This window comes from Hyla sarda, chromosome 8, assembly GCF_029499605.1.
Source record: "Hyla sarda isolate aHylSar1 chromosome 8, aHylSar1.hap1, whole genome shotgun sequence".
In the NCBI taxonomy this organism is placed as follows: Eukaryota; Metazoa; Chordata; class Amphibia; order Anura; family Hylidae; genus Hyla; species Hyla sarda.
Genome location: NC_079196.1, coordinates 142627757 through 142652444, shown reverse-complemented (window position 1 = coordinate 142652444; position 24688 = coordinate 142627757). Strand labels below are relative to the sequence as shown.

The following is a 24688-nucleotide window of genomic DNA, read 5'->3' as shown; positions in this document are numbered from 1 at the left end:
GCTGTGTATGTGTGTGTATATAGGGCTGTGTATATAGTGCTGTGTATGTGTATATATAGGGCTGTGTATGTGTGTATATAGGGCTGTGTATGTATATATATATATATATAGGGCTGTGTATGTGTATATAGGGCTGTGTATTTAGGGCTGTGTATGTGTGTATATAGGGCTGTGTATATAGTGCTGTGTATGTGTGTGTATATAGGGCTGTGTATGTGTGTGTATATAGGGCTGTGTATGTGTGTGTATATAGGGCTGTGTATGTGTGTATATAGGTGCTGTGTATGTGTGTGTATATAGGGCTGTGTATGTGTATATATAGGGCTGTGTATATAGGGCTGTGTATATAGTGCTGTGTATGTGTGTATATAGGGCTGTGTATGTGTGTATATAGGGCTGTGTATATAGGGCTGTGTATGTGTGTGTATATAGGGCTGTGTATGTGTGTGTATATAGGGCTGTGTATATAGGGCTGTGTATGTATATTGGGGCTGTGTATGTGTGTGTACATAGGGCGGTGCAAATAACAAGAAAGAGAAAAACGGAGTCACTTATAAAACATATATCATTTTATTAATTCCGTAGAATGTAAGTACATAAAAATTGTATATATATTAGTTAAAACTACTATTTTTCAAGGAGGAATGAGACTAAAAGGTGGTGTCACCGGCTCTGCAATGAAGGCTGGGTTGTATATAGTGTATATATTACTGGATCCACCACAATGAGATAGAAATGATACAATAATCTTGCACACAAATTTGCAAAAACAAAATGTTTAGCAGCATGTAGAAAACATGTATATAAATCTCACAGTGAGAGCAAAAAATATTGCATGCCAAATAAAGTGCAGTGTGCATGTAAGCAAACATAACATTGCATGGATACAAAACAGTATGACGATATACCAGAGTACAACAGCAATCAGCAGAGACCGGGACAGCACCACTCCAATGTACGTTTCGGTACTCAACCTTCGTCTGGGAGTGGCTCTATCCCAGTCCGACTGTCTATTTATATCCAAGAACACCAATCAGATTGTATTGGAAGATTAATAGTATAATCCTCACCTGTGGCTGTTACAATGCACGCGAACGCCGGCCCCGTCGCCACCCGGAAACCGGAAGGAGCCGTGTCACATGACACGGCACTGCGAAGAATCACATGACCGTGCCATGACGTAGACGCGACTCACCCGGAACCCCGGCAGCGCAGAGACGGCGCACGCGCACCAGCGACAGGAGCAGTGTCTGTGATCAGTAGAACACTGATAGATTAAACATATCCATACATGTATACAGTAACATAACATAATAGAAAATACGGGATTGCAATGAATGATTAAGAGTATACTAGGTGCCATATAATAAGTTTAGATTTAAATAAAGATAAAAAGTGAATATATAAATTGTATGTGGTTCAGTGTGTGTATAAAAAGAGGTGAATATAGTGACCTATATGTAGGGAGTATATATAATTTAATTTAATTTATATAGGGCAATAAAGGAGATCTCCTAGGGTCAAGTGGGATTCTATATGAAATAAGGATATCTGAGTGTAATGAAAATGTGTGCAAGCCAGGGGAGAGTGAAATATAAGTAAAGTGACAGGAAAAATGTGGTAGAAAGGGAATGATATAAAAATGTAAAATGCTGTGGAAGGAAGATAAAAAGTGAAGTGGAGTGATAAGATGTATATGAAAATATTGGAAGTAAAAAAACATAAAAAATAATAATTATTAAAAATTGTAATGTAATATAAATAGCATAATAATATTTACTAAAAAGGGGGGGGGGAATGTGAAGTGTGAGAAAAATGACAAATAAAATGCAAATGTGAAAAAAGTGAAAAGGGAGGGGGAAGAAGAGGCAGTGAGAAAAACTAATTAGTGCTGGTGAGGTAAAATGTGTATATAGTGCACATAATCCCCATATAGCTCACCTAACTACAGTATATAAACCCATATATTGTACCCAGCACATACATTCTAGAAATAAAAACTAATAAAAGTAAATTAACCAAAATATTCAAAATTTATAAGACACCGACCCATATCCAAAAATAAGAAGAAAAGAAAATTAACATGGTAAAATGGCATCTATGAGTCCCAAGTCCAAAGTCCTGAGTATGTAGACATCAATATAGAGAGCAATCTCCTATTTACATTTGTGTCCTGGAAAAGAAACAAAAATAAAAGAATAACTGTTAAAAGTAGGTAGAAAATAAATTAAAAGGGGATTAAAAACAGACAGAACAGACAAGGAATACATAAGTGGCTTCAATGGTCAAAAAATATATATATATACATGTTGTAACTATAAAAATGGTCCAAATGGTAACAGTTCATTTAAACCGTGGGGTTGCACCGTATCCAAGCGCCAAATCCAATAGCTCTCACGTTGGGCCAATCGTTTCCCCAAGTCACCCCCACGCATCCCAGGATACAATCTGTCAATACCACAGAATTGGAGGAGCCCATCATCACAATCATGGAACAACTTAAAGTGTTTGGATATTGTCTTCAAATCCTCAATACATCCAATTTTCTGCGCCAATCGGATATCTCTCATATGTTCCCGAATGCGAATTTTGAGGGGGCGTGTGGTGAGGCCCACATAAATTTTTGGGCAGGGACACACTGCATAGTAGACTACATAACGTGTAGTACATGTAATCTGATGTTTAATCCTGTAAGTAATTGTAGTCTGGGAGTTCGTAAAAGTAGTAGACCGCTTCATGTTAGGACAGGCAACGCACTGTCCACATGCTGATGATCCCCATCTGGGCCCTCTTGAGCCAAAAATATTTTTAGGTGGTTCAGGTAGGTATTCACTCTTAACTAGGAGATCTCCTAAGTTTTTCGCCCGTCGAGCTGTAATTTGGGGTTTAGATGGAATGTACTGTCTCAGGACCGGGTCCGTGGTCAAAATCGACCAATATTTAGTCATGCAGGATTTCATGTTGTCCCAGTGAGAGTGGTAGTTCGTAATAAACCGTACTGTATCATCACCATGCTTTTTAGGTTTTGGACATAATAGTTGGACACGAGACTGTTGTTTTGCCCTGTTATAGGCTTTTTTCAGCGATCTGTGACTGTACCCCCTTTGTAGAAACCTACCTCTTAAGTCGTCAGCTTGTCTCTTGAAGGCTTGTTCCGAGGAGCAATTACGCCGAGCACGTAGGTACTGGCCATATGGTATAGCTCTCACAGTATGTGTCGAATGAGATGATGTAGCGTGTAAATAAGAATTGACTGAGGTCCTCTTGCGAAATACATCCGAGTGCAAATATCCCATTGGATCACGCTGTAGAAGAACATCAAGAAACTCCACTTGATTAACATCGCATGAATAAGTAAGTTTGATATTATAACTGTTGTTATTCAGACGGGAAATAAACTGTGAAAGTTGTGTGGAATCCCCCAGCCAGATCATGAGGATGTCGTCGATGAACCGCACCCAAAAGAGGATGCGGCCAATCGCGACATCCCCATGATCTGACAGGAACAGGTCCCTCTCCCAGAGACCCAGGAAAAGACAGGCATACGAGGGCGCGCAAGACGCCCCCATAGGTGTCCCCCGGGTCTGCAGGTAGAGGGACCCGTTGAACGTGAAAAAAGTTGTGAACCAGAGTAAATTCCAATAACTGCAAAATAAATTATGACATTTCAGGAGAGTAGTTACTCGTACCTAAAAAGAATCTTGATGCTGACAATCCGTCCGTATGGTTGATGCTAGTATACAGCGATTCCACATCACATGTAACAAGAAGAGTATCTGGTTCCAATTGAATGCCATCAATCCTACGTAAAAGATCAGTGGTATCACGTATAAAAGAAGGTAGGTTTTCAACCAGGGGGTTCAGTTTGCTGTCCACGAATCTGGCAATATTTTCAGTAAGGTTACCTGTGCCCGAAATGATCGGCCTTCCTGGTGGTCTAGAAGCGTGCTTGTGAACCTTTGACAATAGATAGAGAGTCGATATTGTCGGATGTGATATCTGGAGTACATCTGCCAGTTTCCTTGATATCACTGATGATTAAACCGCTGTATCCAGCAGTGACTTCAGATTAGCCTGAAATTGAGATAGGGGGTTGAAAGTTAGTTTTTTATAACAAAGAGGATCACGAAGTTGCCTATATGCCTCGGCCTCGTATAATTTAGGAGGCCAGACCACAATGTTGCCCCCCTTATCTGCGGGCTTGTAGATAACATCTGGTATCCTTTGTAATCTGTTGAGACATTGTCGTTCATCATGTGAAAGATTATCTTTATGAATAGTATCAGGTAACCGCTCAAACTCCTGGCCAACCAGTTTAACAAATACATCAATCACAGGGCAAATCGACAGTGGAGGGAATTTTTTCGATCTAGGGCGAATACATTGGGGTACCTCATATTCAGCTGGAATCTCTTGTTCAGATAGTAAATCTTGTAAATCATTAAGAGCTTGTCTCTCCTCAGGGGATGTAAGGCCCAATGACTCGTCTGTCTTGTGATGCCATTTTTTAAAAAGAAGATCACGTCCAAATAGATGCAAATCCTTTATTGCCGCAAACTTGTCGAAAGCTGTAGAAGGAGAAAAGGTTAAACCTTTCTGTAAGACCGATATCTCAAGGAGAGAGAAAACATGAGTAGACAAGTTGATTACCTGTAAGGTATCAGCAGGAGTATTGCTTGTTGTGGGAGGAGCCTCAGACCGCTTCTTAGATTGAGAGACAAACTCAGTCTTCTTTCTTTTATGTCGTTGGTTAGATCCATATAATCTGCGTGGGTTCTCCGAGTTTTCACCCGCCGAGGATAATGAGGAGATGGAGGCAGATCTCTGTCGTCCCCTGTCTCCCGACGGACGTTGCCATTTATATACACGTTTCATCTGGACATCATTCATATCCCTTGCTAGCTTCTTACTCTTTATTTCCGCCATTTCCTTCTCCCAAATCTCAAACTGTTTTTCCATCTGTTTATTAACCCCTTCAGGACCAAGCCCATTTTGGCCTTAAGGACCAGAGCGTTTTTTGCACATCTGACCACTGTCACTTTAAACATTAAGAACTCTGGAATGCTTTTAGTTATCATTCTGATTCCGAGATAGTTTTTTCGTGACATATTCTACTTTAACATGGTGGAAAATTTTTGTGGTAACTCGCATCCTTTCCTTGTGAAAAATCCTAAAATTTGATGAAAAATTTGAAAATTTTGCATTTTTCTAACTTTGAAGCTCTCTGCTTGTAAGGAAAATGTATATTACAAATAAAAAAATCTCACCCACGGAGGATTAAATGAGAATCTTTCTTGTTTAACACTGGAATGGGGTGGTGCACTGTTCACTACCCGAAGATACTGCCACATCGGATCAATGCATAGGGCGACGGAAGCAAGCTTCCAAATCAGCTCCCTTTCTCAAATATCCATTTAATTTATGGTCCCCAGATAGGGAACGTATCAGTATGTGCTCACAAGTCACCCAAGTGCAAGTATTCACACAAAAAAAAAACGTCCCTGAGAATGCGATCTGTCGCAAGATCCTTTCTTTTTTTACACTTGATCTAAGCCAAAAGGCCTAGAGGGGATAACCGGGAAAGGGGTGGACCCAACCATGTCCCCTTCATGAGCACTCACATTACTCATAGGAATGGAAGGAAGGCTGGCAGCCAACCAGCCTCCCATACACTCTCTGGGTGGGTGGCAGTCAGCCACCCATACATACATACAGCACAGGCTAAACCCACATCATCACTTAAAAAAAGGACAGGAGACCATTGCACTCTGATGGAGCATTTAGCAATGCAATCCATAGCCTGGCTTTTGCCTGAACCCCCATCACTCCTCCTCTTGCATATAAGACAATATTTCAGATCTGCATATGAAAACAACATGCCTACCTTTGTTGCACATAGCTGCCTGCCTGTCTCTAGTTACCCCACTGGCTGTAGCTGCGTCCCTTCCGACATGGAATAACACCAACTGTAACGATAAACTGAAAATTAACAGTATAAACCTGCATCATTTTGGACTCTGGTATTTGCTGAATCTGGGTAACCTGACAACCGATGGTGGTGCCGCTGGTGATTCTGGCCTTCTTGGAATCTGTTGGGCCTATGTGTTAGCTCACACATCACTTGGGTATCCATGGTAACTACCACAACATGGTCATATGCAGTTTACATCTAGCCCTAGAAGTGGCATTGAATGGCATTTTAAAAGTGCTAAGGGTCCTGGTGCAATAATCCTCCCATGAGGATCAGCCTCAACGGCTTTGTAGATTGCACTCATATCTGCAACTCCATATACATTTTTTTTTCTTCATGCTTCTTTCTTCATCCTTTTTTCTTTCTGTCATTCAGACTTTCATTCATTCGATCTTACTCACTCACTTGCTTTAATTCATTTGTTCTCACTCACTCACTCACTTACTCACTCAATCACTCACTCACTTATTCACTCTCACTCACTCTCACTCTCTCAATCACTCGCTCACTAAGGCAGTCTCTCTCTCTCTCTCTCTCTCTTTTTCTTTTTATATATATTTTTTTCCGTCTTCTTCTTCTTCTTCAGACCCTGTCATAGCACTAATGCCTTTCCAATACCACCAGCAGATGGAGACACTCCATTGCAACATTGGTTGTGAGCAGCAGTTTCTAAAATCAAATGCCTCATGGCGGATTTCCCATCCATCAATGGATGGTAAATTTTGTTTTTATCATTCACTAACCACAGAAACCAATGCATGGTCAAGCAACAGCAATGACACACCCTTGTGTATAGGCATGAGACCCTCACGTCATTTAACAGGATTCAGCACTACCCACAAGACAGCTACCTGTCATGTCATGTCAAACCTGCACAGTTGTGCTAGATTATTATTATTTAGTTTTATTTTATTTTTTTACACCAATCAGTGTGCAAACATGGTCATTAAAACGCTAAATGAATAAACGTTCATAAACCAGTCAGTGGAACTCATCATTTTGGTCTCCAATTCTCAAACTCAAATTCTCACCCACGGAGGATTAAATGAGAATCTTTCTTGTTTAACACTGGAATGGGGTGGTGCACTGTTCACTACCCGAAGATACTGCCACATCGGGTCAATGCATAGGGCGACGGAAGCAAGCTTCCAAATCAGCTCCCTTTCTCAAAAATCCATTTAATTTATGGTCCCCAAATAGGGAACGTATCAGTATGTGCTCACAAGTCACCCAAGTGCAAGTATTCACACAAAAAAAACGTGCCTGAGGATGCGATCTGTCGCAAGATCCTTTCTTTTTTTTACACTTGATCTAAGCCAAAAGGCCTAGAGGGGATAACCGGGAAAGGGGTGGACCCGACCATGTCCCCTTCAAGAGCACTCACATTACTCATAGGAATCGAAGGAAGGCTGGCAGCCAACCAGCCTCCCATACACTCTCTGGGTGGGTGGCAGTCAGCCACCCATACATACATACATACAGCACAGGCTAAACCCACATCATCACTTAAAAAAAGGACAGGAGACCATTGCACTCTGATGGAGCATTTAGCAATGCAATCCATAGCCTGGCTTTTGCCTGAACCCCCATCACTCCTCCTCTTGCATATAAGACAATATTTCAGATCTGCATATGAAAACAACACGCCTACCTTTGTTGCACATAGCTGCCTGCCTGTCTCTAGTTACCCCACTGGCTGTAGCTGCGTCCCTTCCGACATGGAATAACACCAACTGTAACGATAAACTGTAAATTAACAGTATAAACCTGCATCATTTTGGACTCTGGTATTTGCTGAATCCGGGTAACCTGACAACCGATGGTGGTGCCGTTGGTAATTCTGGCCTTCTTGGAATCTGTTGGGCCTATGTGTTAGCTCACACATCACTTGGGTATCCATGGTAACTACCACAACATGGTCATATGCAGTTTACATCTAGCCCTAGAAGTGGCATTGAATGGCATTTTAAAAGTGCTAAGGGTCCTGGTGCAATAATCCTCCCATGAGGATCAGCCTCAACGGCTTTGTAGATTGCACTCATATCTGCAACTCCATATACATTTTTTTTTCTTCATGCTTCTTTCTTCATCCTTTTTTCTTTCTGTCATTCAGACTTTCATTCATTCGATCTTACTCACTCACTTGCTTTAACTCATTTGTTCTCACTCACTCACTCACTCACTCAATCACTCACTCACTTATTCACTCTCACTCACTCTCACTCTCACAATCACTCGCTCACTAAGTCAGTCTCTCTCTCTCTCTCTCTCTCTCTCTCTCTTTTTCTTTTTATATATATTTTTTTCTGTCTTCTTCTTCTTCTTCAGACCCTGTCATAGCACTAATGCCTTTCCAATGCCACCAGCAGATGGAGACACTCCATTGCAACATTGGTTGTGAGCAGCAGTTTCTAAAAACAAATGCCTCATGGCGGATTTCCCATCCATCAATGGATGGTAAATTTTGTTTTTATCATTCACTGACCACAGAAACCAATGCATGGTCAAGCAACAGCAATGACACACCCTTGTGTATAGGCATGAGACCCTCACGTCATTTAACAGGATTCAGCACTACCCACAAGACAGCTACCTGTCATGTCATGTCAAACCTGCACAGGTGTGCTAGATTATTATTATTTAGTTTTATTTTATTTTTTTACACCAATCAGTGTGCAAACATGGTCATTAAAACGCTAAATGAATAAACGTTCATAAACCAGTCAGTGGAACTCATCATTTTGGTCTCCAATTCTCAAACTCAAATTCTCACCCACGGAGGATTAAATGAGAATCTTTCTTGTTTAACACTGGAATGGGGTGGTGCACTGTTCACTTCCCGAAGATACTGCCACATCGGGTCAATGCATAGGGCGACGGAAGCAAGCTTCCAAATCAGCTCCCTTTCTCAAAAATCCATTTAATTTATGGTCCCCAAATAGGGAACGTATCAGTATGTGCTCACAAGTCACCCAAGTGCAAGTATTCACACAAAAAAAACGTGCCTGAGGATGCGATCTGTCGCAAGATCCTTTCTTTTTTTTACACTTGATCTAAGCCAAAAGGCCTAGAGGGGATAACCGGGAAAGGGGTGGACCCGACCATGTCCCCTTCAAGAGCACTCACATTACTCATAGGAATGGAAGGAAGGCTGGCAGCCAACCAGCCTCCCATACACTCTCTGGGTGGGTGGCAGTCAGCCACCCATACATACATACATACAGCACAGGCTAAACCCACATCATCACTTAAAAAAAGGACAGGAGACCATTGCACTCTGATGGAGCATTTAGCAATGCAATCCATAGCCTGGCTTTTGCCTGAACCCCCATCACTCCTCCTCTTGCATATAAGACAATATTTCAGATCTGCATATGAAAACAACACGCCTACCTTTGTTGCACATAGCTGCCTGCCTGTCTCTAGTTACCCCACTGGCTGTAGCTGCGTCCCTTCCGACATGGAATAACACCAACTGTAACGATAAACTGTAAATTAACAGTATAAACCTGCATCATTTTGGACTCTGGTATTTGCTGAATCCGGGTAACCTGACAACCGATGGTGGTGCCGCTGGTGATTCTGGCCTTCTTGGAATCTGTTGGGCCTATGTGTTAGCTCACACATCACTTGGGTATCCATGGTAACTACCACAACATGGTCATCTGCAGTTTACATCTAGCCCTAGAAGTGGCATTGAATGGCATTTTAAAAGTGTTAAGGGTCCAGGTGCAATAATCCTCCCATGAGGATCAGCCTCAACGGCTTTGTAGATTGCACTCATGTCTGCAACTCCATATACATTTTTTTTCTTCATGCTTCTTTCTTCATCCTTTTTTCTTTCTGTCATTCAGACTTTCATTCATTCGATCTCACTCACTCACTTGCTTTAACTCATTTGTTCTCACTCACTCACTCACTCAATCACTCACTCACTTATTCTCTCTCACTCACTCTCACTCTCTCACTCACTTGCTCACTAAGTCAGTCTCTCTCTCTCTTTCTTTTTATATATATTTTTTTCCGTCTTCTTCTTCTGCTTCAGAACCTGTCATAGCACTAATGCCTTTCCAATACCACCAGCAGATGGAGACACTCCATTGCAACATTGGTTGTGAGCAGCAGTTTCTAAAAACAAATGCCTCATGGCGGATTTCCCATCCATCAATGGATGGTAAATTTTGTTTTTATCATTCACTGACCACAGAAACCAATGCATGGTCAAGCAACAGCAATGACACACCTTTGTGTATAGGCATGAGACCCTCACGTCATTTAACAGGATTCAGCACTACCCACAAGACAGCTACCTATCATGTCATGTCAAACCTGCACAGGTGTGCTAGATTATTATTATTTAGTTTTATTTTTTTACACCAATCAGTGTGCAAACATGGTCATTAAAACGCTAAATGAATAGACGTTCATAAACCAGTCAGTGCATCTCATCATTTTGGTCTCCAATTCTCAAACTCAAATTCTCACCCACGGAGGATTAAATGAGAATCTTTCTTGTTTAACACTGGAATGGGGTGGTGCACTGTTCACTACCCGAAGATGCTGCCACATCGGGTCAATGCATAGGGCGACGGAAGCAAGCTTCCAAATCAGCTCCCTTTCTCAAAAATCCATTTAATTTATGGTCCCCAGATAGGGAACGTATCAGTATGTGCTCAAAAATCACCCAAGTGCAAGTATTCATACAAAAAAAAAACGTGCCTGAGGATGCGATCTGTCGCAAGATCCTTTCTTTTTTTTACACTTGATCTAAGCCAAAAGGCCTAGAGGGGATAACCGGGAAAGGGGTGGACCCAACCATGTATCCTTCATGAGCACTCACATTACTCATAGGAATGGAAGGAAGGCTGGCAGCCAACCAGCCTCCCATACACTCTCTGGGTGGGTGGCAGTCAGCCACCCATACATACATACAGCACAGGCTAAACCCACATCATCACTTAAAAAAAGGACAGGAGACCATTGTACTCTGATGGAGCATTTAGCAATGCAATCCATAGCCTGGCATTTGCCTGAACCCCCATCACTCCTCCTCTTGCATATAAGACAATATTTCAGATCTGCATATGAAAACAACACGCCTACCTTTGTTGCACATAGCTGCCTGCCTGTCTCTAGTTACCCCACTGGCTGTAGCTGCGTCCCTTCCGACATGGAATAACACCAAATGTAACGATAAACTGAAAACTAACAGTATAAACCTGCATCATTTTGGACTCTGGTATTTGCTGAATCCGGGTAACCTGACAACCGATGGTGGTGCCGCTGGTGATTCTGGCCTTCTTGGAATCTGTTGGGCCTATGTGTTAGCTCACACATCACTTGGGTATCCATGGTAACTACCACAACATGGTCATATGCAGTTTACATCTAGCCCTAGAAGTGGCATTGAATGGCATTTTAAAAGTGCTAAGGGTCCTGGTGCAATAATCCTCCCATGAGGATCAGCCTCAACGGCTTTGTAGATTGCACTCATATCTGCAACTCCATATACATTTTTTTTTCTTCATGCTTCTTTCTTCATCCTTTTTTCTTTCTGTCATTCAGACTTTCATTCATTCGATCTTACTCACTCACTTGCTTTAACTCATTTGTTCTCACTCACTCACTCACTCACTCACTTACTCACTCAATCACTCACTTATTCACTCTCACTCACTCTCACTCTCTCAATTACTCGCTCACTAAGTCAGTCTCTCTCTCTCTCTATTTTTCTTTTTATATATATTTTTTTCCGTCTTCTTCTTCAGACCCTGTCATAGCACTAAAGCCTTTCCAATACCACCAGCAGATGGAGACACTCCATTGCAACATTGGTTGTGAGCAGCAGTTTCTAAAAACAAATGCCTCATGGCGGATTTCCCATCCATCAATGGATGGTAAATTTTGTTTTTATCATTCACTGACCACAGAAACCAATGCATGGTCAAGCAACAGCAATGACACACCCTTGTGTATAGGCATGAGCCCCTCACGTCATTTAACAGGATTTAGCACCACCCACAAGACAGCTACCTGTCATGTCATGTCAAACCTGCACAGGTGTGCTAGATTATTATTATTTCGTTTTATTTTATTTTTTTACACCAATCAGTGTGCAAACATGGTCATTAAAACGCTAAATGAATAGACGTTCATAAAGCAGTCAGTGCAACTCATCATTTTGGTCTCCAATTCTCAAACTCAAATTCTCACCCATGGAGGATTAAATGAGAATCTTTCTTGTTTAACACTGGAATGGGATGGTGCACTGTTCACGACCCGAAGATACTGCCACATCGGGTCAATGCATAGGGCGACGGAAGCAAGCTTCCAAATCAGCTCCCTTTCTCAAAAATCCATTTAATTTATGGTCCCCAGATAGGGAACGTATCAGTATGTGCTCACAAGTCACCCAAGTGCAAGTATTCACACAAAAAAAAACGTGCCTGAGGATGCGATCTGTCGCAAGATCCTTTCTTTTTTTACACTTGATCTAAGCCAAAAGGCCTAGAGGGGATAACCGGGAAAGGGGTGGACCCAACCATGTCCCCTTCATGAGCACTCACATTACTCATAGGAATGGAAGGAAGGCTGGCAGCCAACCAGCCTCCCATACACTCTCTGGGTGGGTGGCAGTCAACCACCCATACATACATACAGCACAGGCTAAACCCACATCATCACTTAAAAAAAGGACAGGAGACCATTGCACTCGGATGGAGCATTTAGCAATGCAATCCATAGCCTGGCTTTTGCCTGAACCCCCATCACTCCTCCTCTTGCATATAAGACAATATTTCAGATCTGCATATGAAAACAACACGCCTACCTTTGTTGCACATAGCTGCCTGCCTGTCTCTAGTTACCCCACTGGCTGTAGCTGCGTCCCTTCCGACATGGAATAACACCAACTGTAACGATAAACTGAAAATTAACAGTATAAACCTACATCATTTTGGACTCTGGTATTTGCTGAATCCGGGTAACCTGACAACCGATGGTGGTGCCGCTGGGGATTCTGGCCTTCTTGGAATCTGTTGGGCCTATGTGTTAGCTCACACATCACTTGGGTATCCATGGTAACTACCACAACATGGTCATCTGCAGTTTACATCTAGCCCTAGAAGTGGCATTGAATGGCATTTTAAAAGTGCTAAGGGTCCTGGTGCAATAATCCTCCCATGAGGATCAGCCTCAACGGCTTTGTAGATTGCACTCATGTCTGCAACTCCATATACATTTTTTTTTCTTCATGCTTCTTTCTTCATCCTTTTTTCTTTCTGTCATTCAGACTTTCATTCATTCGATCTCACTCACTCACTTGCTTTAACTCATTTGTTCTCACTCACTCACTCACTCACTCACTTACTCACTTACTCACTCAATCACTCACTCACTTATTCACTCTCACTCACTCTCACTCTCTCACTCACTCGCTCACTAAGTCAGTCTCTCTCTCTTCCTCTTTTTCTTCTTATATATATTTTTTTCCGTCTTCTTCTTCTTCTTCTTCAGACCCTGTCATAGCACTAATGCCTTTCTAATACCACCAGCAGATGGAGACACTCCATTGCAACATTGGTTGTGAGCAGCAGTTTCTAAAAACAAATGCCTCAAGGCGGATTTACCATCCATCAATGGATGGTAAATTTTGTTTCTATCATTCCCTGACCACAGAAACCAATGCATGGTCAAGCAACAGCAATGACACACCCTTGTGTATAGGCATGAGACCCTCACGTCATTTAACAGGATTCAGCACCACCCACAAGACAGCTACCTGTCATGTCATGTCAATCCTGCAAAGGTGTGCTAGATTATTATTATTTAGTTTTTTTTTTTTTTTTTACACCAATCAGTGTGCAAACATGGTCATTAAAACGCTAAATGAATAGACGTTCATAAACCAGTCAGTGCAACTCATCATTTTGGTCTCCAATTCTCAAACTCAAATTCTCACCCACGGAGGATTAAATGATAATCTTTCTTGTTTAACACTGGAATGGGGTGGTGCACTGTTCACTACCCGAAGATACTGCCACATCGGGTCAATGCATAGGGCGACGGAAGCAAGCTTCCAAATCAGCTCCCTTTCTCAAAAATCCATTTAATTTATGGTCCCCAGATAGGGAACGTATCAGTATGTGCTCACAAGTAGCCCAAGTGCAAGTATTCACACAAAAAAAAACGTGCCTGAGGATGCGATCTGTCGCAAGATCCTTTCTTTTTTTACACTTGATCTAAGCCAAAAGGCCTAGAGGGGATAACCGGGAAAGGGGTGGACCCAACCATGTCCCCTTCATGAGCACTCACATTACTCATTGGAATGGAAGGAAGGCTGGCAGCCAACCAGCCTCCCATACACTCTATGGGTGGGTGGCAGTCAGCCACCCATACATACATACAGCACAGGCTAAACCCACATCATCACTTAAAAAAAGGACAGGAGACCATTGCACTCTGATGGAGCATTTAGCAATGCAATCCATAGCCTGGCTTTTGCCTGAACCCCCATCACTCCTCCTCTTGCATATAAGACAATATTTCAGATCTGCATATGAAAACAACACGCCTACCTTTGTTGCACATAGCTGCCTGCCTGTCTCTAGTTACCCCACTGGCTGTAGCTGCGTCCCTTCCGACATGGAATAACACCAACTGTAACGATAAACTGAAAATTAACAGTATAAACCTGCATCATTTTGGACTCTGGTATTTGCTGAATCCGGGTAACCTGACAACCGATGGTGGTGCCGCTGGTGATTCTGGCCTTCTTGGAATCTGTTGGGCCTATGTGTTAGCTCACACATCACTTGGGTATCCATGGTAACTACCACAACATGGTCATCTGCAGTTTACATCTAGCCCTAGAAGTGGCATTGAATGGCATTTTAAAAGTGCTAAGGATCCTGGTGCAATAATCCTCCCATGAGGATCAGCCTCAACGGCTTTGTAGATTGCACTCATGTCTGCAACTCCATATACATTTTTTTTTCTTCATGCTTCTTTCTTCATCCTTTTTTCTTTCTGTCATTCAGACTTTCATTCATTCGATCTCACTCACTCACTTGCTTTAACTCATTTGTTCTCACTCACTCACTCACTCACTCAATCACTCACTCACTTATTCACTATCACTCACTCTCACTCTCTCACTCACTCGCTCACTAAGTCAGTCTCTCTCTCTCTTTTTCTTTTTATATATATTTTTTTCCGTCTTCTTCTTCTTCTTCAGACCCTGTCATAGCACTAATGCCTTTCCAATACCACCAGCAGATGGAGACACTCCATTGCAACATTGGTTGTGAGCAGCAGTTTCTAAAAACAAATGCCTCATGGCGGATTTCCCATCCATCAATGGATGGTAAATTTAGTTTTTATCATTCACTGACCACAGAAACCAATGCATGGTCAAGCAACAGCAATGACACACCCTTGTGTATAGGCATGAGACCCTCATGTCATTTAACAGGATTCAGCACCACCCACAAGACAGCTACCTGTCATGTCATGTCAAACCTGCACAGGTGTGCTAGATTATTATTATTTAGTTTTATTTTATTTTTTTACACCAAACAGTGTGCAAACATGGTCATTAAAACGCTAAATGAATAGACGTTCATAAACCAGTCAGTGCAACTCATCATTTTGGTCTCCAATTCTCAAACTCAAATTCTCACCCACGGAGGATTAAATGAGAATCTTTCTTGTTTAACACTGGAATGGGGTGGTGCACTGTTCACTACCCGAAGATACTGCCACATCGGGTCAATGCATAGGGCGACGGAAGCAAGCTTCCAAATCAGCTCCCTTTCTCAAAAATCCATTTAATTTATGGTCCCCAAGATAGGGAACGTATCAGTATGTGCTCACAAGTCACCCAAGTGCAAGTATTCACACAAAAAAAAAACGTGCCTGAGGATGCGATCTGTCGCAAAATCCTTTCTTTTTTTACACTTGATCTAAGCCAAAAGTCCTAGAGGGGATAACCGGGAAAGGGGTGGACCCAACCATGCCCCCTTCATGAGCACTAACATTACTCATAGGAATGGAAGGAAGGCTGGCAGCCAACCAGCCTCCCATACACTCTCTGGGTGGGTGGCAGTCAGCCACCCATACATACATACAGCACAGGCTAAACCCACATCATCACTTAAAAAAAGGACAGGAGACCATTGCACTCTGATGGAGCATTTAGCAATGCAATCCATAGCCTGGCTTTTGCCTGAACCCCCATCACACCTCCTCTTGCATATAAGACAATATTTCAGATCTGCATATGAAAACAACACGCCTACCTTTGTTGCACATAGCTGCCTGCCTGGCTCTAGTTACCCCACTGGCTGTAGCTGCGTCCCTTCCGACATGGAATAACACCAACTGTAACGATAAACTGAAAATTAACAGTATAAACCTACATCATTTTGGACTCTGGTATTTGCTGAATCCGGGTAACCTGACAACCGATGGTGGTGCCGCTGGTGATTCTGGCCTTCTTGGAATCTGTTGGGCCTATGTGTTAGCTCACACATCACTTGGGTATCCATGGTAACTACCACAACATGGTCATCTGCAGTTTACATCTAGCCCTAGAAGTGGCATTGAATGGCATTTTAAAAGTGCTAAGGGTCCTGGTGCAATAATCCTCCCATGAGGATCAGCCTCAATGGCTTTGTAGATTGCACTCATGTCTGCAACTCCATATACATTTTTTTTCTTCATGCTTCTTTCTTCATCCTTTTTTCTTTCTGTCATTCAGACTTTCATTCATTCGATCTCACTCACTCACTTGCTTTAACTCATTTGTTCTCACTCACTCAATCACTTATTCACTCTCACTCACTCTCACTCTTTCACTCACTCGCTCACTAAGTCAGTCTCTCTCTCTCTCTCTCTTTTTCTTTTTATAAATATTTTTTTCCGTCTTCTTCTTCTTCAGACCCTGTCATAGCACTAATGCCTTCCCAATACCACCAGCAGATGGAGACACTCCATTGCAACATTGGTTGTGAGCAGCAGTTTCTAAAAACAAATGCCTCATGGCGGATTTCCCATCCATCAATGGATGGTAAATTTTGTTTTTATCATTCACTGACCACAGAAACCAATGCATGGTCAAGCAACAGCAATGACACACCCTTGTGTATAGGCATGAGACCCTCATGTCATTTAACAGGATTCAGCACCACCCACAAGACAGCTACCTGTCATGTCATGTCAAACCTGCACAGGTGTGCTAGATTATTATTATTTAGTTTTATTTTATTTTTTTACACCAATCAGTGTGCAAACATGGTCATTAAAACGCTAAATGAATAGACGTTCATAAACCAGTCAGTGCAACTCATCATTTTGGTCTCCAATTCTCAAACTCAAATTCTCACCCACGGAGGATTAAATGAGAATCTTTCTTGTTTAACACTGGAATGGGGTGGTGCACTGTTCACTACCCGAAGATACTGCCACATCGGGTCAATGCATAGGGCGACGGAAGCAAGCTTCCAAATCAGCTCCCTTTCTCAAAAATCCATTTAATTTATGGTCCCCAGATAGGGAACGTATCGGTATGTGCTCACAAGTCACCCAAGTGCAAGTATTCACACAAAAAAAAACGTGCCTGAGGATGCGATCTGTCACAAGATCCTTTCTTTTTTTACACTTGATCTAAGCCAAAAGGCCTAGAGGGGATAACCGGGAAAGGGGTGGACCCAACCATGTCCCCTTCATGAGCACTTACATTACTCATAGGAATGGAAGGAAGGCTGGCAGCCAACCAGCCTCCCATACACTCTCTGGGTGGGTGACAGTCAGCCACCCATACATACATACAGCACAGGCTAAACCCACATCATCACTTAAAAAAAGGACAGGAGACCATTGCACTCTGATGGAGCATTTAGCAATGCAATCCATAGCCTGGCTTTTGCCTGAACCCCCATCACTCCTCCTCTTGCATATAAGACAATATTTCAGATCTGCATATGAAAACAACACGACTACCTTTGTTGCACATAGCTGTCTGCCTGTCTCTAGTTACCCCACTGGCTGTAGCTGCGTCCCTTCCGACATGGAATAACACCAACTGTAACGATAAACTGAAAATTAACAGTATAAACCTGCATCATTTTGGACTCTGGTATTTGCTGAATGCGGGTAACCTGACAACCGATGGTGGTGCCGCTGGTGATTCTGGCCTTCTTGGAATCTGTTGGGCCTATGTGTTAGCTCACACATCACTTGGGTATCCATGGTAACTACCACAACATGGTCATCTGCAGTTTACATCTAGCCCTAGAAGTGGCAATGAATGGCATTTTAAAAATGCTAAGGGTCCTGGTGCAATAATCCTCCCATGAGGATCAGCCTCAACGGCTTTGTAGATTGCACTCATGTCTGCAACTCCATATACATTTTTTTTCTTCATGCTTCTTTCTTCATCCTTTTTTCTTTCTGTCATTCAGACTTTCATTCATTCGATCTCACTCACTCACTTGCTTTAACTCATTTGTTCTCACTCACTCACTCACTCACTCAATTACTCACTAACTTATTCACTCTCACTCACTCTCACTCTCTCACTCACTCGCTCACTAAGTCAGTCTCTCTCTCTCTCTCTCTCTTTTTCTTTTTATATATATTTTTTTCCGTCTTCTTCTTCTTCAGACCCTGTCATAGCACTAATGCCTTTCCAACACCACCAGCAGATGGAGACACTCCATTGCAACATTGGTTGTGAGCAGCAGTTTCTAAAAACAAATGCCTCATGGCGGATTTCCCATCCATCAATGGATGGTACATTTTGTTTTTATCATTCACTGACCACAGAAACCAATGCATGGTCAAGCAACAGCAATGACACACCCTTGTGTATTGGCATGAGACTCTCACGTCATTTAACAGGATTCAGCACCACCCACAAGACAGCTACCTGTCATGTCATGTCAAACCTGCACAGGTGTGCTAGATTATTATTATTTAGTTTTATTTTATTTTTTTACACCAATCAGTGTGCAAACATGGTCATTAAAACGCTAAATGAATAGACGTTCATAAACCAGTCAGTGCAACTCATCATTTTGGTCTCCAATTCTCAAACTCAAATTCTCACCCACGGAGGATTAAATGAGAATCTTTCTTGTTTAACACTGGAATGGGGTGGTGCACTGTTCACTACCCGATGATACTGCCACATCAGGTCAATGCATAGGGCGACGGAAGCAAGCTTCCAAATCAGCTCCCTTTCTCAAAAATCCATTTAATTTATGGTTCCCAGATAGGGAACGTGTCAGTATGTGCTCACAAGTCACCCAAGTGCAAGTATTCACACAAAAAAAAACGTGCCTGAGAATGCGATCTGTCACAAGATCCTTTCTTTTTTTTCACTTTATCTAAGCCAAAAGGCCTAGAGGGGATAACCGGGAAAGGGGTGGACCCAACCATGTCCCCTTCATGAGCACTCACATTACTCATAGGAATGGAAGGAAGGCTGGCAGCCAACCAGCCTCCCATACACTCTCTGGGTGGGTGGCAGTCAGCCACCCATACATACATACAGCACAGGCTAAACCCACATCATCACTTAAAAAAAGGACAGGAGACCATTGCACTCTGATGGAGCACTTAGCAATGTAATCCATAGCCTCGCTTTTGCCTTAACCCCCCTCACTCCTCCTCTTGCATATAAGACAATATTTCAGATCTGCATATGAAAACAACACACCTACCTTTGTTGCACATAGCTGCCTGCCTGTCTCTAGTTACCCCACTGGCTGTAGCTGCGTCCCTTCCGACATGGAATAACACCAACTGTAACGATAAACTGAAAATTAACAGTATAAACCTGCATCATTTTGGACTCTGGTATTTGCTGAATCCGGGTAACCTGACAACCGATGGTGGTACCGCTGGTGATTCTGGCCTTCTTGGAATCTGTTGGGCCTATGTGTTAGCTCACACATCACTTGGGTATCCATGGTAACTACCACAACATGGTCATCTGCAGTTTACATCTAGCCCTAGAAGTGGCATTGAATGGCATTTTAAAAGTGCTAAGGGTCCTGGTGCAATAATCCTCCCATGAGGATCAGCCTCAACGGCTTTGTAGATTGCACTCATGTCTAAAACTCCATATACATTTTTTTTTCTTCATGCTTCTTTCTTCATCCTTTTTTCTTTCTGTCATTCAGACTTTCATTCATTCGATCTCACTCACTTACTTGCTTTATCTCATTTGTTCTCACTCACTCACTCAATCACTGACTCACTTATTCACTCTCACTCACTCACTCTCACTCTCTCACTCACTCGCTCACTAAGTCAGTCTCTCTCTCTTTTTCTTTTTATATATATTTTTTTCCGTCTTCTTCTTCTTCAGACCCTGTCATAGCACTAATGCCTTTCCAATACCACCAACAGATGGAGACACTCCATTGCAACATTGGTTGTGAGCAGCAATTTCTAAAAACAAATGCCTCATGACGGATTTCCCATCCATCAATGGATGGTAAATTTTGTTTTTATCATTCACTGACCACAGAAACCAATGCATGGTCAAGCAACAGCAATGACACACCCTTGTGTATAGGCATGAGACCCTCATGTCATTTAACAGGATTCAGCACCACCCACAAGACAGCTACCTGTCATGTCATGTCAAACCTGCACAGGTGTGCTAGATTATTATTATTTAGTTTTATTTTTTTTTTTTACACCAATCAGTGTGCAAACATGGTCATTAAAACGCTAAATGAATAGACGTTCATAAACCAGTCAGTGCAACTCATCCTTTTTGTCTCCAATTCTCAAACTCAAATTCTCACCCATTTAATTTATGGTCCCCAAATAGGGAACGTATCAGTATGTGCTCACAAGTCACCCAAGTGCAAGTATTCACACCCAAAAAAACGTGCCTGAGGATGCGATCTGTCGCAAGATCCTTTCTTTTTTTACACTTGATCTAAGCCAAAAGGCCTAGAGGGGATAACCGGGAAAGGGGTGGACCCAACCATGTCCCCTTCATGAGCACTCACATTACTCGTAGGAATGGAAGGAAGGCTGGCAGCCAACCAGCCTCCCATACACTCTCTGGGTGGGTGGCAGTCAGCCACCCATACATACATACAGCACAGTCTAAACCCACATCATCACTTAAAAAAAGGACAGGAGACCATTGCACTCTGATGGAGTATTTAGCAATGCAATCCATAGCCTGGCTTTTGCCTGAACCCCCATCACTCCTCCTCTTGCATATAAGACAATATTTCAGATCTGCATATGAAAACAACACGCCTACCTTTGTTGCACATAGCTGCCTGCCTGTCTCTAGTTACCCCACTGGCTGTAGCTGCGTCCCTTCCGACATGGAATAACACCAACTGTAACGATAAATTGAAAATTAACAGTATAAACCTGCATCATTTTGGACTCTGGTATTTGCTGAATCCGGGTAAGCTGACAACCGATGGTGGTGCCGCTGGTGATTCTGGCCTTCTTGGAATCTGTTGGGCCTATGTGTTAGCTCACACATCACTTGGGTATCCATGGTAACTACCACAACATGGTCATCTGCAGTTTACATCTAGCCCTAGAAGTGGCATTGAATGGTATTTTAAAAGTGCTAAGGGTCCTGGTGCAATAATCCTCCCATGAGGATCAGCCTCAACGACTTTGTAGATTGCACTCATGTCTGCAACTTCATATACATCTTTTTTTTCTTCATGATTCTTTCTTCATCCTTTTTTCTTTCTGTCATTCAGACTTTCATTCATTCGATCTCACTCACTCACTTGCTTTAACTCATTTGTTCTCACTCACTCACTCACTTACTCACTCAATCACTCACTCACTTATTCACTCTCACTCACTCTCACTCTCTCACTCACTTGCTCACTAAGTCATTCTCTCTCTCTCTCTTTTTCTTTTTTAATATATTTTTTTCCGTCTTCTTCTTTCTCTTCTTCTTCAGACCCTGTCATAGCACTAAAGCCTTTCCAATACCACCAGCAGATGGAGACACTCCATTGCAACATTGGTTGTGAGCAGCAGTTTCTAAAAACAAATGCCTCATGGCGGATTTCCCATCCATCAATGGATGGTAAATTTTGTTTTTATCATTCACTGACCACAGAAACCAATGCATGGTCAAGCAACAGCAATGACACACCCTTGTGTATAGGCATGAGACCCTCACGTCATTTAACAGGATTCAGCACCACCCACAAGACAGCTACCTGTCATGTCATGTCAAACCTGCACAGGTGTGCTAGATTATTATTATTTAGTTTTATTTTATTTTTTTTACACCAACCAGTGTGCAAACATGGTCATTAAAACGCTAAATGAATAGACGTTCATAAACCAGTCAGTGCAACTCTTCATTTTGGTCTCCAATTCTCAAACTCTCACCCACGGAGGATTAAATGAGAATCTTTCTTGTTTAACACTGGAATGGGGTGGTGCACTGTTCACTACCCGAAGATACTGCCACATCGGGTCAATGCATAGGGCGACGGAAGCAAGCTTCCAAATCAGCTCCCTTTCTCAAAAATCCATTTAATTTATGGTCCCCAGATAGGGAACGTATCAGTATGTGCTCACAAGTCACCCAAGTGCAAGTATTCACACCAAAAAAAACGTGCCTGAGGATGCGATCTGTCGCAAGATCCTTTCTTTCTTTACACTTGATCTAAGCCAAAAGGCCTAGAGGGGATAACCGAGAAAGGGGTGGACCCAACCATGTCCCCTTCATGAGCACTCACATTACTCATAGGAATGGAAGGAAGGCTGGCAGCCAACCAGCCTCCCATACACTCTCTGGGTGGGTGGCAGTCAGCCACCCATACATACATACAGCACAGGCTAAACCCACATCATCACTTAAAAAAAGGTCAGGAGGCCATTGCACTCTGATGGAGCATTTAGCAATGCAATCCATAGCCTGGCTTTTGCCTGAACCCCCATCACTCCTCCTCTTGCATATAAGACAATATTTCAGATCTGCATATGAAAACAACACGCCTACCTTTGTTGCACATAGCTGCCTGCCTGTCTCTAGTTACCCCACTGGCTGTAGCTGCGTCCCTTCCGACATGGAATAACAATCAACTGTAACGATAAACTGAAAATTAACAGTATAAACCTGCATCATTTTGGACTCTGGTATTTGCTGAATCCGGGTAACCTGACAACCGATGGTGGTGCCGCTGGTGATTCTGGCCTTCTTGGAATCTGTTGGGCCTATGTGTTAGCTCACACATCACTTGGGTATCCATGGTAACTACCACAACATGGTCATCTGCAGTTTACATCTAGCCCTAGAAGTGGCATTGAATGGCATTTTAAAAGTGCTAAGGGTCCTGGTGCAATAATCCTCCCATGAGGATCAGCCGCAATGGCTTTGTAGATTGCACTCATGTCTGCAACTCCATATACATATTTTTTTCTTCATGCTTCTTTCTTCATCCTTTTTTCTTTCTGTCATTCAGACTTTCATTCATTCGATCTCACTCACTCACTTGCTTTAACTCATTTGTTCTCACTCACTCACTCACTCACTTACTCACTCAATCACTCACTCACTTATTCACTCTCACTCACTCTCACTCTCTCACTCACTTGCTCACTAAGTCATTCTCTCTCTCTCTCTTTTTCTTTTTTAATATATTTTTTTCCGTCTTCTTCTTTCTCTTCTTCTTCAGACCCTGTCATAGCACTAAAGCCTTTCCAATACCACCAGCAGATGGAGACACTCCATTGCAACATTGGTTGTGAGCAGCAGTTTCTAAAAACAAATGCCTCATGGCGGATTTCCCATCCATCAATGGATGGTAAATTTTGTTTTTATCATTCACTGACCACAGAAACCAATGCATGGTCAAGCAACAGCAATGACACACCCTTGTGTATAGGCATGAGACCCTCACGTCATTTAACAGGATTCAGCACCACCCACAAGACAGCTACCTGTCATGTCATGTCAAACCTGCACAGGTGTGCTAGATTATTATTATTTAGTTTTATTTTATTTTTTTTACACAAACCAGTGTGCAAACATGGTCATTAAAACGCTAAATGAATAGACGTTCATAAACCAGTCAGTGCAACTCTTCATTTTGGTCTCCAATTCTCAAACTCTCACCCACGGAGGATTAAATGAGAATCTTTCTTGTTTAACACTGGAATGGGGTGGTGCACTGTTCACTACCCAAAGATACTGCCACATCGGGTCAATGCATAGGGCGATGGAAGCAAGCTTCCAAATCAGCTCCCTTTCTCAAAAATCCATTTAATTTATGGTCCCCAGATAGGGAACGTATCAGTATGTGCTCACAAGTCACCCAAGTGCAAGTAATCACACAAAAAAAAACGTGCCTGAGGATGCGATCTGTCGCAAGATCCTTTCTTTTTTTACACTTTATCTAAGCCAAAAGGCCTAGAGAGGATAACCGGGAAAGGGGTGGACCCAACCATGTCCCCTTCATGAGCACTCACATTACTCATAGGAATGGAAGGAAGGCTGGCAGCCAACCAGCCTCCCATACACTCTCTGGGTGGGTGGGTGGCAGTCAGCCACCCATACATACATACAGCACAGGCTAAACCCACATCATCACTTAAAAAAAGGACAGGAGACCATTGCACTCTGATGGAGCATTTAGCAATGCAATCCATAGCCTGGCTTTTGCCTGAACCCCCATCACTCCTCCTCTTGCATATAAG

At 42.5% G+C, this 24688-nt stretch overlaps 2 long non-coding RNA genes and 11 pseudogenes across 5 annotated transcripts; all 13 read right to left on the bottom strand.

Annotated features, from left to right (window-relative positions):
* Window positions 1–1808: 1808 nt before the first annotated feature.
* Window positions 1809–11580, bottom strand: LOC130284374 (uncharacterized). Of its 2 annotated transcripts, XR_008847009.1 has the most exons (8): window positions 11075–11580; window positions 5885–9446; window positions 4651–5170; window positions 4393–4568; window positions 3906–4074; window positions 3690–3802; window positions 3119–3305; window positions 1809–2173 (listed from the first exon to the last, which is right to left on the bottom strand). It is a non-coding gene; the product is annotated as an uncharacterized LOC130284374 (long non-coding RNA). The 2 variants fall into 2 exon arrangements; XR_008847008.1 differs by lacking the exon at window positions 11075–11580 and having other exon boundaries at window positions 1813–2173; window positions 5885–11064.
* LOC130289834 (U2 spliceosomal RNA) lies at window positions 5313–5573 on the bottom strand (annotated as a pseudogene).
* Window positions 7048–7307, bottom strand: LOC130288636 (U2 spliceosomal RNA; annotated as a pseudogene).
* Window positions 8790–9049, bottom strand: LOC130288739 (U2 spliceosomal RNA; annotated as a pseudogene).
* LOC130289608 (U2 spliceosomal RNA) lies at window positions 10502–10763 on the bottom strand (annotated as a pseudogene).
* Window positions 11581–12229: 649 nt separating the features above from the next.
* Window positions 12230–12489, bottom strand: LOC130288705 (U2 spliceosomal RNA; annotated as a pseudogene).
* A 437-nt stretch (window positions 12490–12926) lies between these two features.
* On the bottom strand, window positions 12927–23070 carry LOC130284373 (uncharacterized). 3 transcript variants are annotated; one of them, XR_008847007.1, is made up of 6 exons: window positions 22992–23070; window positions 21264–21345; window positions 19696–19777; window positions 17972–18053; window positions 16270–16351; window positions 12927–14838 (listed from the first exon to the last, which is right to left on the bottom strand). It is a non-coding gene; the product is annotated as an uncharacterized LOC130284373 (long non-coding RNA). The 3 variants fall into 3 exon arrangements; XR_008847005.1 differs by lacking the exons at window positions 21264–21345; window positions 22992–23070 and having other exon boundaries at window positions 19696–20748; XR_008847006.1 differs by lacking the exons at window positions 17972–18053; window positions 21264–21345; window positions 22992–23070 and having other exon boundaries at window positions 19696–20748.
* LOC130288658 (U2 spliceosomal RNA) lies at window positions 13977–14236 on the bottom strand (annotated as a pseudogene).
* On the bottom strand, window positions 15697–15958 carry LOC130289955 (U2 spliceosomal RNA; annotated as a pseudogene).
* LOC130287782 (U2 spliceosomal RNA) lies at window positions 17401–17660 on the bottom strand (annotated as a pseudogene).
* Window positions 19125–19384, bottom strand: LOC130289819 (U2 spliceosomal RNA; annotated as a pseudogene).
* On the bottom strand, window positions 22421–22680 carry LOC130289088 (U2 spliceosomal RNA; annotated as a pseudogene).
* A 1082-nt stretch (window positions 23071–24152) lies between the features above and the next one.
* On the bottom strand, window positions 24153–24412 carry LOC130289925 (U2 spliceosomal RNA; annotated as a pseudogene).
* Window positions 24413–24688: the final 276 nt, after the last annotated feature.